Source organism: Prionailurus viverrinus, chromosome B3, assembly GCF_022837055.1.
Source record: "Prionailurus viverrinus isolate Anna chromosome B3, UM_Priviv_1.0, whole genome shotgun sequence".
NCBI classification, from domain to species: Eukaryota; Metazoa; Chordata; class Mammalia; order Carnivora; family Felidae; genus Prionailurus; species Prionailurus viverrinus.
Window position 1 is genome coordinate 25,943,100 of NC_062566.1, and position 15,670 is coordinate 25,958,769.

A 15,670-nucleotide genomic window follows, 5' to 3' on the forward strand; every position below is an offset into this window, starting at 1 on the left:
GAGCTACAATTTACCTAGAGTAAAATCTACACTTTCCAGTGCAGTTCTGTGAGTTCTGACAGCTGCATGCAGCCATGTTACCACTACCACATTCAAGGTCTAGAACAATTCTACCACCCGAAAAGTCTCCACGTGCTGTCCTTTTGTAGCCAACTCCTCCCCAACCCCAGCCCCTAACAACCACTGATCTATTTTCTGTCTCTATAGTTTTGCCTTTTCCAGAATGGCATACAAATGGCTTTATCTGTATGTATCCTTTGGAGCCTGGCTTTATTCATTTAGCATATAATGCATTGGAGATTTACCTTTGTTGTTTCTCTGTTGTTCCAAATTTCATTCTTTTTTATTGCTGAATAGTATTCAATTGTTTACCCATTCACTAGCTGAAGGACATTTGGGCTGTTTCCAGCTTTTGGTGACTATGAATAAAGCCACTATAAATATTCACATACAGGTTTTTATGTGAACATAAGTTGTTACTTCTCTTGGGTAAATCCCTAGCATTAGGATTGCTGGGTTATATGGTAAACATATTTTTAACTTTATAGGAAACTGCCAAATGGTTTGTCTTCTCTTTTCTTTTTCTTTCTTTCTTTCTTTCTTTCTTTTTCTTTTCTTTTTTTTTTTTTTTTTTTTTTGGCCAAACTGTTTTCTGAAGTGGCTGTGCCCCATATTGCAGTCTCACCAGCAACCTATGAGAGTTCTGGTTGCTCAGTATCCCAAAGCTTTTCTCATCAGGCCCTGCCAGACACTCTGGGTTTCCCTGGCCTCGGCCACCCCAAGTGGAAAGAATGAGCCAAAGTCATGGCCTTGGGTCTTCTGAAACCCTTGCTCTTAGTGGTCCCACAATACCCCTTGTACAGAGGATTTTACTGCTCACTAACGTCTGGGTGCGTTTCCTCCATCCCAGCATAGCGTCCCCTACACTTTCTCAGCCCCCCCTTGCAGTGAGTTGAGGCTATGTGAGAAGTTTTGGTCGGTGGGCTATGAACAAAAGTGGTGTGTGTCATTGCTGGGCCAAAGCATTTAAGACTCTACCACTTTCTCTTCTTTGCCACAGTGACTGGAAGAGACCATGTGTTCCAGGTAGGACAGCTACAAGATGGTGGAGCTTCTATCGGCCTGGGCCCTGCATGACTATGGACCAGAGTCTGCCACCCTCCCCACTTCCCACACTGGATGTATAATGGAAACAAAGGATATACTGTAAATAAAGGAAGAAAGAATAAGGGAGGCTTTGTTGCACTAAATCACCAAGAGTTCCTAAAAAACCTGTTGGTTTAGCACAATCTTGTCTTTCCTACCATATCACCCCTGGCCACTTGGGGCACGTGACCTGTATTTGGTTTGAGGGGATGCTTGATGACTTTCTGAGTGAGAGAACTAAGCTCCATTTGGGAGCCCCTAAATAACTAGGATTTCAGTGGGGGGCAGAAATATGTCAACCCCCAGTCTGAAGGGTTCTCTATCCACAAGGAAAAGGGGGAAGTTTCAGGGTCTATAGCAGGATCCACAAGCAGGGCAATTCCCATCTGGAGAAGGCAGGTGTGAGCAGAGGCAAGCGGTAGCATCTCCATGACAGTGGGGCCTTGGCTTACATTCAAGGGCTTGAAATGCACTTTAGAACAAAGGCTGGGGCATCCTCAGAGCTCTGCCCCTGACTCAGGTCTAGGATCAGCTCTAGAAAGGCCCTGGGTCCCCCTATGAGTCTGCCCTGGATTGACAACTGGGGGTGGGGGACTCTGACTCGTGGCCCTGGAGCCACGAATGACAGCAAGCTTCAAGCTTAATTATACACTTATATTTTGAACTTATCGGCATTTTACTTTGGCAATTATCACCTGAAATGTTGTGTGCTTCTGTGGGACCACGCAGGGAATAGGGAGAAGAGACAGTCCCTCAAGATAACAACAGGCTCTGTCAAGCGACCTGAGGGGAAATCCCCTAACGTCCACAAATGCCCCTGTGACTTCCTCAATTATTCCAAGAAGTAAGATCTGGCTGTAGTAGAATATACTCCCTCCCCCCGACACCTCCTGAAAAACAAAAAGGGTACAACATGGCTTCCTTGACGCCATTAGAAAGACCCTTCAATCGTAAGGGCAAACTTGAGAAGGTTCTTAAGTGTGAGCACCGATGCTGGTGTCAGTGTGTATCCAAAGGCTCATCTGGCTTTGAACTTTGGCCAGGCTAGTTGGAAATCACAGCACGGCACAGCACCCTATAGAGGTACTATGGTATGCTGGGGAAGGGGGCTTGGGTTGGAGGTGGAGGAAGGTGTTGAAGAAGCCCTTGGGACAAAGCCAGGCTTGGTGGAACCTGGGGACAGGCTTGGTGGGACCCTGGGGACATGGTGACCAGGCTTCCCCAAAGCAGTCATAAAGAATCTTCTGCCAGGGCCTTGGGGGGGGGGGGCGGGTCTGTAGTCAGGTGTAACAGTCCCCTGGGAAGGACTGGAGTGAGTTCTGCCATCCGTTGGGTCAAAAATAAACAGATGTGACTGATACCATGCAAATGAAAACAAAATCCTACAAGAAACAGGCAATAACTGCTCCATTCTTTACCACAAGGATTTCTTTACCTGGGAGCTTATTTCAATGATGAGAAATCCTTAATGGTGAGTTTGGTGATTTCAGTGATAAATTTTTAATTGGGTGCAGACCTGAGGTTTTACCCTGGTTTGAACACCTTGCACCCACCCCTCACGGCCACAGGATGTGCTTAGATATGCTCGTGGGAAGAAAATGTGCTCAAAATTTGCTGTGCTCTCTGCTTTTGTTTCCTATGGGCAAGTTTTCTGGCCAACGATTCTGAGAATGACTCATCCTGGGGTCAGGGATCCAGTGATGGCTCATGGCTAGAGTGGAGAGTTGGCTGGCCTGGGGTCAGCTCAGACCCCCCACCTCGAAAGTGCACCTGAGCGTCTATACTCAGGGAGGAAGGAGTTTTAGATCTGGATGTTATGGTCTGGTTCTCAGAGACCGGATAATGTTGGGATGAATGCATGGGCTTGCAGAAAATGCCTGACTAGAACTGCTTGGGGGAGGATTCCCTGAGTGCAGAATGAATCGTTCTCCTCTGAATGGTTTTTGCTGAATGACTGGACTTTAATTCACTGTCTGTGGAGGGCTTGGGGGCTGAAAACAGAGGACAGAGGTTCAAAGGCAAATGTTGAAAGAAGTTCCCACGGGGAAGAGCTGGCATAGGAGAGAGGTAACAGGTGGAGGGAAAATGGAGGAGGAAGAAGATTGAAAAGAGGGACAGATGCAGGTGAGGTGAACACCTTGCTATCATCATCATCGGAGTCATTGTGGAGAGCATCCAATGAGCCCCGAGGGGGCTCAGCACTTCATAGGTGCTAACACATTTAATCTCCACCAACACCCCACAAGGTGAGTACTGTGATCATCTACATTTTCAGAATGGGGAAACCGAGGCACGGAGAGGCAAAGTAACTTGGCTTGTAAGGAATGGGGCTGCATTTCCCACCCATGCGGTCTGGTTCCAGCACTCATCCTAAAAGTCCCGATAAAACTGGGTTGGTCAGGTTAGAAATGAATGAAAGGCTCCTCAATGATGTTGGTGGGTATTCTGTGTGGGTGGTCAGATCTAAGTTGTTGAGAAAAATCCCCTTTCTGTTACTTACTAGCTCTGTGGCCTTGAGCAAGTTACTTAACCTCTCTGGGTCTGGTTCTTCATCTGTAAAATATACTTCATATGGTAGTTCAGATTACAGAGTGCGCGTGTGTGATGCTGCCTACAGTACCTGGCAGAGAACAGATAATCCACAGAGTAGAGCCCACACTATACCCCCTCCATGGAGCCACAGTCTAGACACCAATCTCCAGAACTTGAAGCACGTACATGCGTGTGCGTATGTGTATTCATATGTGCCGTGCTCCTGCCAAGGTGAGTACTCGTGTGCACCTGCAGGCATTTCCCTCCCTAATCCTGTCCCCGATTTAGCCATACACCCGGGCATCACCCCAAAGTCCTTTTTCTCTCCCTCTCTCATCCTTGCATCCTATCATCATGGGCAGTCGATCCCGGAATATTTCCCAAACTCACCTTCTTCCCGTTTTCCCCTACCCCCACCCCAGCACAAAGGTCTCAGCTGCTTCCTATCCTCTTGCTGTCCCCCCTCCACCCGTGCTCCTCACAGTGGCAATCCGAGTGACCTTACCCAGTCACCCATCTGACCTCCACTTAAATCCCTTCCAGGAAGGCTGGCCAAGCAGGATGTGACACTCACAAGCCCTGAGGAGAAGTCTGACAGATTTGACTAAATAAAGATCTAAAGCTTCTATACGGCCAAAGAGACCATAAACAAAGTTAAAAAGACAAACAGCAGACTAGGGAAAATATTCTCAACACGCACAACAGACAAGAAGTTTTAAAATTCCTAATAATCTAAAAGCTCCTTTATATCAATAAGAAAAAGGAAAAAGAAAAAAAGAAAGAAAAATGAGCAAAGGATATGAACAGTCAATTCACAGAGGAGGAAACACAAATGGTCCATAACCACATGAAAAGATGCTCAGCCTCGCTGGGGAGAAGGCAAGTGAGTGCTGAAACCACAGCAAGACGATTTCCTGGATTAGCAAAAATTAAAAAGCTTGATAATGTTCAGTGCAGAGGACGGCATGGGGAAATGGCCACCCACAGATACTGAGAGCGGGAGCATAACCTGGCCTGGCCCTTTGGAAGAGCACTGTGGCACTACCCAGCAAAATTTAATAAACATACCCTTCGCCCGGGCAATTCCATGCCTAGAAATCAATCCCACACAAATGCTTACACATGTCAGCAAGACAGATACGCAAGGATGGTCACTGAAGCATTATTTGCAAGAGTGAAAAACTGAAGACAACCTAAAGATCCATCAACCCAGGAACAGTTACATAAATTACACTATGTCCAAACAAGGGAATATTAGGCAACCATTAAAAATACCACACACCCGTATGCTGGGACACTGACAGATGCCCACAACACACTGGGAAGTGAAAAATGGAAGTTATGGAATAATGTGCATAATACTATTCCATTTTTTTAAAAGTAATATACGGAGGCACCTGGCTGGCTCAGTCGGTGGAGTGTGCAACTTTTGATCTTGGGATTGAGTGTGAGCCCCACATTGGGTGTAGGGATAACTTAAAAATAAAATCTTTAAAAAAAAAGTAATATACAATAAATAAATTTGTAAGGCACAGAAAAAGTTCTGGAAGGAGGTACGCCAGACCTTGGCAGAGTAAGATTTAAGGGCAAAGAGGGAACTTCCATACTTAACAGGACACACTTCTGTACTGTTTCAATGTTTTTGCATGAGCAAATATTAAAAAAGAAAGAAAGGGGAAAAAGTAGCCCCTTTCGTGGCCCTTCACAGGCAGTAGGACTAAACCCCTCAGTGTGGACCCAGGGTCCCTCAGGACACAGCCTTTGTGTACCACCAGCTGGGATCACCTCCTGGTCTATTCCGACCTTAAGTCTAGACACAGCCAGATCCCTCATATGTCCCCCAAACTGCCTCTGGGTCTTCATCTGTGTGGTTCCCTCGTCTGGGTATGTCCTTCACTGCCCCTGAGCCTCATCTTTCAAGTTGGTGCTCATGTGTCACCACCTACTGGAAACTCTCCCTGAATGCTGGGCCCTATGCAGCCTCCAGGCTCCCTCCCATAGTGATGGTGACAGTCAACTGCCAGGAAGCACACGCAGTGTGTCTGTGTTAGGGCTGTGCTATGTGCTTTACACTGTATTGACTCGCTTAATCCTTAGAGCAACCCTAGGTAGGTTTGTCATCACCTCATTTAACAGATGAGGAAACTGAGGCACGGGAAGACTACATGACTTGTTCTAAGTCACACAGCCAGTCATCAGCAGAGCCAGTGAGTAGAGCCAGGCAGAGTGCCCGTGCAGCCGTCCACCAGCACTGGACTACCCTGGTACCTGTACCTGGTGGCCCCAAGACTTTCCTGTGAACCCCAAAGGTGGGTTTGCCTTGTTCTTGCCCCCCAGGACTTGGGCACAGAGAGGTCTGCTGGGGCCAGAAGCCTGCCCCCCGTCCTCACCAGCCAGGGCTACAGTGAGCATCTGGCAGGCCACGGGGCTGGTCTCCTCAGGGGGCTGGGGCCACTGCTGTGAGAGGCCGTCTGAGGCAGAACTGCCGAGGAAAGGGATGAGTTTGTAGAGGTGCAGCCCCTCCCAAGACAAGGACCCCGCTACCTCCTGTGCAGCTTCTGTGCGCCAGGCTCTGGGGGTAACTGGCCTGGGAAGCCAGGGCCCTGCCTTTCACACAGATGCAAGGTCAGACACAGGAAAGCCAAGAGCCTAAGATGGGGGGGGGGGGTAGGAAAGAGCTGGAGGATGGTGCTGGGCAGGGGTGGGGGGGTGACTTCTGATCAGAGTGAGAGCAGACAGGGTGTCTCCATGAAAGAAGTGGCATCATTTGGGCCCAGCCTAGTAAGACGAAGGGGGCCGGAGCAGATGGAGTTGGGGAGGGGAATTCAGGGGCCTGGAACAGCTTGGACAAGGGCCTGGAGGTGGGAACGTGTGGGGAGCCCTGGGAAAGAGTCCTTGGATCTGGCTGAAGGATGCAGCAAGGAGCGAAGTGGCAGTAGATGCGGAGGGGTTTGGGGGGAGGTTTGGGGAGAGAAAGAGGGAGGGGGAACTGCCCAGAGGCGAGGTGGGGGTAATCTGGAGAGGTGGCTTGGCCTAGGATCTGAGCTTGTCAGGCAAGCTTCACCTTTGCACTTGGTGGTGTGACTGGGGCCTAGTTCCTGACCTTGCCTGGTTCCCTCACCTGTATAAATAACCTCCCAGGCTGTTGAGAGAATTAAATGAGGCAGTGATTTACCGCACCCAGAATCCAGGCAGGAGAGATGAACACGTCTGGGGCAGCATGGTGCCTGGGACAGAGGGGTGGCTTCCTGGGTGCATCTACCTGTGCAGCATGAACTGGTGTGTGCGCATGGCCAGGAGAAGTATGCAAATGCAATCCTTGTGTTTACGTTCATGATAATGTGATTTCAGACTCTACCTTAAAGACCTAAGAGAGGCAGAGCCCCACGGTCTTGAGCAGGTCCCTCCCCCACATGGGAGCAGTGGGCAGCTGGCTGGGTGGTTTCTCTAGGCCTGGTTTTTCAGAAAGGAAAGAAGAAGAAGGAAAATGGGCCGGAAGAGGAATCTAGAGGGAGGGATTAGCAGAAGGGAGGAGTGGGGGGGTGAAGAAAGCAGAAGACCCTCGTTCCTGGGGCTAGTCCCCTACCCAGACAGGACCCTCCTCTCTTCCCTCACTCCCTGCTCCTGCTCCAGCCGCATCAGGAAGCCCCACACGCCAGTCTGACTGGCCCGGGCTCAAGCACCGAACCCCCAGCCCCCACCAGTGCTGGGGCTGTATTCGCCCAGGTGGGAGTGGAGGAGTCAGAAGCTGACTCCTGCCCCCCAGGGTAAGTTCATTCCCCTGCAGACCACAGAACAGCAGTGTGCAGGCCCGCAGGCAGGCCAGCACTGGGAACCCGCCCCACCCGGCCAGCCGTGTAGCATTAGGCCAGTCCCTGCACACTTCATTTCCTCCTCATGCAATGGATAAACATGCTTTCCTTGTAAGGTACGTTATCAGCCCAGTGCCGGGCACCCCATCAACCCTCCCCACACATGAGTCCCTTGGTTCCCCCAGAGCTGAGGATGGCCTGGAGGAGTCACAGCCAGTTCTTACGGGGGGGTGGGGTGGAGAATCGCTCACCCTAGCACCCCTGCCGCCCCCCCACTGGCACCATCCTCTTCACCTCTTGCAGACCAGTGTCAGCCTCCCCACTGGCCCGCCTCCAGCACCTCCCCCTCCCACCTGCCTTCAGAGGAAGCTCTTAGTACAGATCCTGGGCCCTCAGCCCTCTGGGCCTCCCCCACCTCAGCTCTGATCACTCAGTGCCTGTTTGCTTGTCGCCTCCCCCACCGGCCCTGTGGGCAGGGACCATGTCTGACTCATCTTGGCCATTCCAGGGACTAGTGAGGGGCCTGGCACAGGAGTCCTGCCCACAGGCAGGAGAGCTGGCAGTGAGGATGGACAAATAGGGCCCCTCACCCCTCCCACCCCAGCACCTGTTACTCAGCTGGCATGTGCGTGACAATGCTGGGCTAAGTGTGGGGCTGGGATCAGGGTTCAGTCTAGGACTGGGATCAAGGTTCAGTCTGCCCAGGATCAAGGTTCAGTGTGGGTGTAGGGTCAAGGCTCAATAAAGGAAGTTCTCTGCCTCTCCACCATGAAGGGCTCAGGACTCCCCCTAGCCTTACCCACTGCTTGAAAACAACATATTCTGCCCCTGGGGAGCTGCAACCTGTCTTCTCAGTCCTCATTATGCCCACCCTCTACCCTGGCGAGGACCTTTCTGTGCTCCATTCCAGACAGCTATGCCAGGATTCTCATATTCCCATTACCCGAGCCACCACCTGACCCCTGCAGAGGCAGCTCAGGGGCCGGTGTGGGGGGAGTACTTCCTTGCATTCCTAACTGGCCTTCAGAAACACAGCAAGGATGGTCAGCCTTCTGGCATCACTGCATTCCCGAGTCAAGGAGAAGTGTTTTGTGGGTTATCTCAGATTTCTCGATTATCCACCCCACTGCCCTCACTCCATTAGCCCTGATAAAGCCAACGGAGGTAAACCCAGGTCTGACAACACGCAGGTGAAGGTGTCCACTGGCCCGTGCATTGAAATGTGATCCCAAAATGCCTCCATCTGTCGCAGTGCCTCAAATCCCTCCTTTGTGCTCTTTGCTTTAAGCCACGCTTGCCGACCCCCCTCTGAAACCTCCATTCCGGGTCCACTTTCAGCTGCCTGAGTGTGGGGACTGTTGGATCCCTCGGCCCTGGGAGACTCGGGCCTACCCGGTCCTGGCACTCGTAGAGCTCAGAAATGGGAGCGGGGTCAGAGACGGCCCTGGGTGGACATCAGAGCTAGGCTCACTTCCAGGAGCTATGGTGCCGGGGCAGGGGCCTGCATCCAGCCTGCAGCCCCCAGCCACGCAGCCAAGCCCCCCACCATCCCTGGCTGCTACTCTTCAACCAGAGGGTCAAGTTGGTTTGCTGGCAAGACACATGGTTCTCATTTTAATTAATTAAAGAAAAATCTAATCACTGCATTAAACTTCTCATTACTCCACTTGAATACCCGTTAAGTAAATTTAATTACCAGAGGATTGGGTTTCCCAGCCTCTTTCATTAGCTTCTGATAAGATGAAAAGGGGGGAGGGAAAAGGGTAGGAAGCAGAACAATGTCATTCCCGACCCACGGAGGGCAGGATGGGTGCTATGCCGGGGCTACCGTGGTCAGGCTTTGGTGTCTCCTTGGGGACAGGCTCAGCCCTAGGCCTGGGGGAGACTCTCCCACCCCAGCTACCCTTAGGAAGGGGAAAGCCTAGTATTTGGCTGAATGTTTTAACCAAGACCACTCTTGGTTTTTTATACCCCACCACCTTCTAAAAGAGTTTGAGGCTGCCGAGAAAGCACAAGCTGAAAAATAAGAAAAGAAATCAGAAAAAGGAGAAAATGAGAGAGAAGTCAGAGGGAAGGCGACTGAGCAACTGTATGTATGCCAGCATCCTCAGCACTTCTCAGAAATGGGCCACAACCCAGCTATGAGCTTCCTAGTGGCCAAGGCAAAGAGAGCAACACACTCTGGCACTGCTGTAGGAACCCACAAAGTATTCGTGAGGAAGTACACACTGGGCCTTGGCCTTTCCATCTGTAAAAAGGGTGCAGCTGGAGGAAGAACTAAAGGAGATAAACATTGGCTGGAGCAGTGAGCAGAGACGGAGGGACCCACACAGGCCTGAAAAAGAGGATGGGGTAGAGAGCAAGGAAGGGCATAGTAGGTGGGGGAACTGCATGACTGACTAAAGTTGAAGGGAGGAAAGAAGAATGATTAGGGAAGAGGCAGGGGGCACAGGGAGGACACGGAGGCCTGGGGTGGAAAAAGATTCTTGAAAGGCGAGTGGAAGGGACTGGCATTGCTGTCTGGGGCCAGAGGAGCAAAAGCCAGAGGAGGCAGCAGAGCAGGGCTCCTCTAGGAGTGGCCAGGCCAGGGACACGGATCCTGCCTTCCTGTATTAAGTGGTGCCTTCCCAGAGCCCCTCCTCAGCTCACTGCACCCCCTTCTCCAGAGAATTGCCCTCTGCAAATGGGGGCCACCCACAGGCACCGCAGGCATGGCCCACAGTCAGTGACTGATACAGGGGTACAAAAGCCTGGCCACTTTGTCTAGGGGACAATTCTGTGGTGTCAACTCTACACCAGGGCCCCCTGGACCAGCCCAAGGCCACGACCTCACTCATGGGGCTCTCATACCTGCCCCAAATTCTTCTCTTCCTCCCTTCTCCCAGAAGCCCACCCTCAGTGAATCTCATGTTCACAAATCCTTGTCTCAGACTTTGCTTCTAGGGATCCTGACAATACCTCCTATGCAGCTCCTTCCAAGTTTGAAGGAAACAGGATGTTCCAAACTCCCCAGGAGAGAAAGGGAAGGGGCACAGAAAAGGATTTACTGAGCACCTGCTATAGACACCAGTGCTTCCCACACATCGTTTCAGGTAGTTCTCATAGCACACCTGCCAGGTGAGGTTCATCGTCAGATAAGGAAACTGAAGCTCAGAGAGGCATAGGGATCTGCCCAAGGACCCACAGCATATCTGTATCTATCTGGGACTGACTTTAAGCTGTCCAAGCTGGGGAGACTCCACCGATCATTTGTTATTTGCCTCCCTCAGTTGGGGGCAACTCCTTCTACCAGCAGGACCCCAAGCTTCCTTTGGGGAAACACCCGGTCCTCATTCCTGGTCACATGGTTGGGGAAGGACAGACCCTGACCCCCAGTCCCTTTAAGTTTCCAAGACCTGTGGACCCAGCTAAAGGGGTCAGGATGATCCAAATCCTGCCAATAGGGCCCAAGAGATCAACCCCAGGGCTTTTATTTGTTCTATCAAGAAAGCAGATTTTGTCTCCACCCCTGACCCCAGATTTAAACCTGGAAGCATACTGCCCCAGAAACCGCTGGCAGACATCCTGTGACCATGTCATGTGAAATGCTCATAGAGGTGGAGCCACCACCAAGGAAGAGGGAGCAGAGAAATGCAGACAGAAAACAGGTCCTGGCCACACTGAACCGCTGGATGAAGCCCTGCCAGAAGCCCCATCTACCTCTGGATACTTCAGTTACATGAGCTGATACTCGCATTTTATTGAAATAAGTTTTTTTGCGATGTGCAACCAAAGGGATACGGTGACAGATATGGTGTTCAGAAAGGTATCCTTCCTATTCCAGAGACCAAGAAGGCTCAGCTAAGTATTCCCAGGAGCCAAGAGAGAGCAGAGTGGGGTCGCCGCCTACCGTGACTGCTACTGTGCCCCACTGAGTCCTGAAGCTTGAGGCGTCCCCGGGCTGGGGTGAGGAGTAGACTCGGAAGCTGGTCCAGGGGCTGGACAGGGACAGAGCCCTGGAGATGCAGGTGGGAGGCTGTGTGGCCTCACAGACTCAAGGCAGCCAGGACATGGCCATGGGATCCCTGGAAAACAGGAGAAACCAGAGTGAGCAGTAGGGTTCATATGGGGACAGAGGAGCATTGGGCACGGGGGCAGGGCACAAGGCAGCCACGCTTCGGCAAAGGCAAGACCAAAGCCAGCCAAGTTTCTCTCCGCTTACTTCCTCTATTCCCCTGCCCTGGGTACCTCTCCCCCGCCCCCGTGCTACCTCCAGGCTGCAGAAAAGCAACTGCAGAAGGTGGAAGGGGAGAGGAGGGGGCAGGTGTGGCCAGAGCGGGCATGTCAAGTGGTGGTGGGGAGGGAAGCAGCTTCTTCCTGGTGCCGTGGGCTCGCTTCTCACAGCTCCTCTCCCAGCAAGTGCCCAGAACCGGGCTTAGGGCCCCAGGCAGCCAGCGCAGGGCAAGATGAGTGAGGCAGCAATCTTTGCTCTCTAGGCCAGACTTCTAAAAGAATCCAGAGAGGACAGCGCAGAGAGCTGTGGCACCTGTCCTCCAGCTGCCCTCCCGGCTGAGAAATCAGGAGACCACCTACTCTGTCTTCATGCCGGCCTCCCTGGGGCACTGTCCCCTGCTGGGGCCACCTCTCTTGGGCCCATATTCTTGCCCAGCTTCTCTCTTGGAGAAAGACACAGGACACGGATATTTCAGACTCTGGACACTACCAGAGGCCCTGGCCTGTGGAAAGCCACTAAGTCTTGTTAGGTCCTTAATGAGTCCTCTGAGCTAAGGGCTGTTTGCCCTCTTCTTAGTTCCAGAAGAAGGCATGATGACTGGCACAGTCCTGCAGAGCTTTCCGCAATGATGGGCATGTTCTATACCTGTGCTGCCCAATGTGGTAGCCACCGGCAGCCCCAACTGGGGTCTGCAACATGCACAGTGTGGCTAACTAAGAAACTGGTTTTTAAAGTTTATTGAATTAATATTTATTTATTTATTTATTTATTTATTTAAAGTTTATTTTTTATTTATTTTGAGAGAGAGAGAGAAAGGGGGAGAGAGCACGAGCACGCGCGAACCAGGGAGGAACAGAAGGAGAGGGAGAGAGAGAGAATTCCAAGCAGGCTCTGTGCTGACAGCATGGAGCCTGTCATGGGGCCCGAACTCATGAACTGTGAGATCACGACCTGAGCCAAAATCAAGAGCTGGACGCCTAACTGACTGAGCCACCCAGGTGCCCCTTAATTAATTTATATTTAAATAAAAATAGCCACAGATGGCTAGTGGCTGCCACAGGGGACAGCACAGCTCTGGACCAAGCCTCTCTCAGTCCCTGGCCACAACACTTGAAGAAAACTGAGGTCTAGAGAAAGGAAGGGATTTGCTCAAGGTCATACAGAGAGAGTGTGAGAGAGAGTGGCAGACAGACAAAGGAAAAACCAGAACCTTGTTCCCCCAGCTCCTAGTCCCACTGCCCGCCCCTCAGTCCTCCCGATAAAGCAGCCTCAACGAATGTCACTGAAGTTGCCTGGGGAAATCATCCATCAGAGGGGAAGTGCTCCAGCCATAGAGATGTTCACGGAAAGGTTATTTATAGCAGCAAGATACTGGAAGCTGCCTAAACATCCCACAATAGAGATGACAAAGTGCGTTGTGACACCTCTGCTCAATGGAATATCACACAGCCATTAAAAATGATAAACACGGAGGCTGGTAGCAACACGGAGCTATAACAATATTGAGCAAGAAAACTGAGAAGACGGATGAAGGTGGGGACTGGGTTGCAGTGCTGTGCAGGGGCCCTGTGCTCACTGAGCCCACGTGCATCCGTTACCCCTCACCCTGTGCAGCAGCATCATGGGGTGCAGATTACATACCCATTTTACAGACAGAGGAGCTGAATCTTAAAGAAGCCATATGTGCTCCTGGTTACATGGGGGACTAAGGGCAGAGTCAGGGCTTGAGCTCTTGATTTCTGACCCTAAGGACAAACTTCCACAGCTGCCTCTTCGTGCCATGATGGCAGCATTATGAGTGTCCCTTCCTTTCTATTTATTTACTCCTTTTATTTAACAAACACATACTAAGTGCCAGGCACCTTTCTAAGTGCTTTATAAACGTTGACTCATGTAATCTGCATAAGAACTGTAAGAGGGCACAATTATGATGCATTACCTTTTTTTGGATGAGGAAACTAAGGCCTATATAGAGAGATGAAGTAACTTGTCTAAGGTCAAGAGCCCCTTCTACCTCCCCGCCCCCCCCCCCCCCCCCCCCCCCCCCCCGCCAACACGTTCTGCAAGGTTCCAGTATTGTCTTCACAGGAAAAGGGCAAGGAGGCAGGCAGGGGACAGTTGTTGTCTTGGGTTGGTGAAAATACAGGTGTGTGTGTGTTGTTTTTTCCCTTTTAAATTTCATAAAAATTCTTTCTGTGGCAATTGCAAGAAAAAGTTTCAAGAAATAAAATTAATGTATTGAAATAGTTTTTAAAACGCAAGCGCGCACACAAAAATGAAAACACATCAAGGTCAAGCTACTGGTGCATCCAAGAGACCTCAACTGTGAACGCAATCCACCTTCTAGCAGCAAAGCTCACGTCTTCAGGCCTCTGTGCCCACTTCCTGCCGCCCCCCCCCCCACTCCCTCCTGCCTGGGCGAGATCCTCACCTCAGAGGTCAGCGGGAAGCAGCCCTGTGACGAGCGGACTTATCTAAACACCTCCCAGCCTGCTCAGTACAGCCCGGCAGGCCAGCGGGCACACTGCCCATGGTGTCCCTCCACAGGCAAGGGCTGACATCCAGAGGCCATGGCATCCAGGCCTCCACCTCCAGCCCCAGCAGCCCCATTCCACAGGTGGAGCAACTGAGGCCTAAAAGGTGAAAAAACTCACCAGAGATTATGCTGCTACCCAACAGGGAAACACATATGTGTGCACATGCATGTGTGTGTGTGTGTGACCAGTGTGCACATGTATGTAGTGCTTCAGGCTCAGGCCCAGCCCTCTCATTAAAAGAGCAGATGATTCCAAGCCACACACACACACACATACACACACACACACTCACTCACACACTCACACACACACACGACATTATTAACTGCTCCTATATCCACAGTTGTGTAATCTATTTCTCCTTGCCATGTTTCTGTTCTTTTTCATTTTTTTCTCCAAATAGTTACTGAGCATTTACTATATTCTAGGTGTACAATAGGCAGGACAGGAGGGGGGGGGTGGGTGCTGGTCCTGAGGATTGAGTGGGGGTACAAAACAGACAAGTTTGATACTCTCAAGGGGATGGGGGTACAGATGATAAGCAAATAAATGAGCAAGTTCATTGCAAAGAGCAACAAGTCCAAATAAGATCATCAAACCGAGTAGTGTGAGAGAGGTCCTGGGGTGGGACTAGGGGTTACTCCAGCTGGTGGGTCGGGGGAAGGTCTTTGTGCAGACGTCAGACCTGAATTCATATATTCATATCCTACAGGATAAGAAATCCGTCTCTCCTCGGACAGGAGGAGGAGGGGAGCAGAGGTGGGCAGGAGCCCGGTGTTTCTGAGGAGCAGCAGGCAGGCCAGGGGCCTGGCATGAGGTGGGCAGAGTGTGGGCAACTGTGAGGAATGAAGCAGAGGGAGGCTGGGCCCTCGGGACGGAGGTAAGGGCTTTCAGCTTCCCCTTCAGTGTGATGAAAAGGCTGCGACTTTTCCTTCATTGTGAAAAGTTCCCTGGGGCTGCTGAGTGGAGACTGGGTTTAAAGGCGCGGGCAGGAGAGCAAGGACCCAGTGGGCTGGCTGTCACAGCTGCCGGTCACGTGGCGCCTGGGCCAGCTGAGGGCGGACTCAACAGATTCGGAGTGCGTGCTGTAGCAGAGCCCCTCCACAGATGGCTGGATGTGAGGGAGTGGGCAAGGAAAGGAATCAAGGATGACTCCTATCTTCTACCACACACACGTCCTGCTTTTACAACCACCCCCCCAGTAAAACTTAAACCATTAGAAACTGACACAGCAGATGAGCAAGGGCCATGAAAACTGCCCTCCCCCCCGCCCATACTGAGCCTCACATCTTTCTGCATCTTTCTGCCAGAGCCCCTGCTCTGTTCCCTGGTCCTGTGTGTGGTCTGTGGGAGGAGGAGAGATTGGGTCCCACCCCCAGGCTGACAAGATTGTCCAAGAAAGAAGACAGGTTCGGGCAAGACAAGAGAGG

General features: G+C 51.4%; 1 protein-coding gene across 1 annotated transcript in view; it reads right to left on the reverse strand.

Moving 5' to 3' along the window:
- Positions 1 to 11,431, reverse strand: part of LINGO1 (leucine rich repeat and Ig domain containing 1) — a 75,876-nt gene extending 64,445 nt beyond the window's left edge. Inside the window, exon 1 of the mRNA XM_047864457.1 lies at positions 11,380 to 11,431. The gene's annotated coding sequence lies outside the window, so the exon portion shown is untranslated. The remainder of the gene's footprint in view (positions 1 to 11,379) is intronic.
- Between the last annotated feature and the right edge of the window lie 4,239 nt (positions 11,432 to 15,670).